We start from the raw sequence: 886 nt of genomic DNA, 5'->3' as shown, positions 1-886 counted from the left end.
GAGGAGGGTAAAATAGATGAATGTGACCTTCTAAGATTAAAATTCCTATGCACATCCAAAAACTTCTCCAACAGGGCAAAAGGGGAAGCCACAGACTGGGGGAAAAATTGATAATGATATGTCAGATAAGGGACTTTTATCTAGAATTTATAAAATACTTGGCCACCATAACAACCCAAATGCAAAATGGGCACAGGATATGAAAAGACACTTCACCAAAGAAGACATTCAGATGGTGAACAAACATATGAAGAAATGTTCAATATCCCTAGCTCTAAGAGAGATGGAAATCAAAGCAGCTTTGGGATGTCATCTCAACCCAGTAAGAAAAGCAAAATTTAACAGAACAGCAAACAACAAATGCTGGTGAGGATGTGAAGAAACTGAAACCCTTATTAACTGCTGGTGGGATTTTAAAATGGTGCAACCAATTATGGAAGGCAGTATGGCGCTTTCTCAAAAAGTTGGAAATAGAAATACCATTTGACCCAGCAATCCCACTACTGGGAATATACTCTAAGGAAACCAGAACTGCCACCAAAACAGATATATGCACGGTCATGTTTATTATGGCTTTGTTCACAATAGCAAAAAGTAAAAAACAACCCAAGTGCCTATCAACAAACGAATGGATAAATAAGCTCTTCTTGTATATTTACATAATGGAATACTATGCTGCATTGAAAAACAAGAAACTCATTAAATATACAAAATGGGTGACCCTGGACGACATTATGCTGAGCGAAATATCTCAGTCACAAAAGGACAAATAGTGCATAGTGCCACTGTTGTAAAGCAGGACTGACATCTTGGTTGTGGGAAAATTAAGAGGGGATGAATAATGTATGTTGTTGTTGTTGTTGTTATGTGCCGTAGAGTCGCCTGC

The sequence above is a fragment of the Elephantulus edwardii genome, unplaced genomic scaffold (assembly GCF_000299155.1).
Source record: "Elephantulus edwardii isolate Elephantulus edwardi_28Jun2011 unplaced genomic scaffold, EleEdw1.0 scaffold00218, whole genome shotgun sequence".
Lineage (NCBI taxonomy): Eukaryota > Metazoa > Chordata > Mammalia > Macroscelidea > Macroscelididae > Elephantulus > Elephantulus edwardii.
This window is presented reverse-complemented; position numbering follows the sequence as displayed.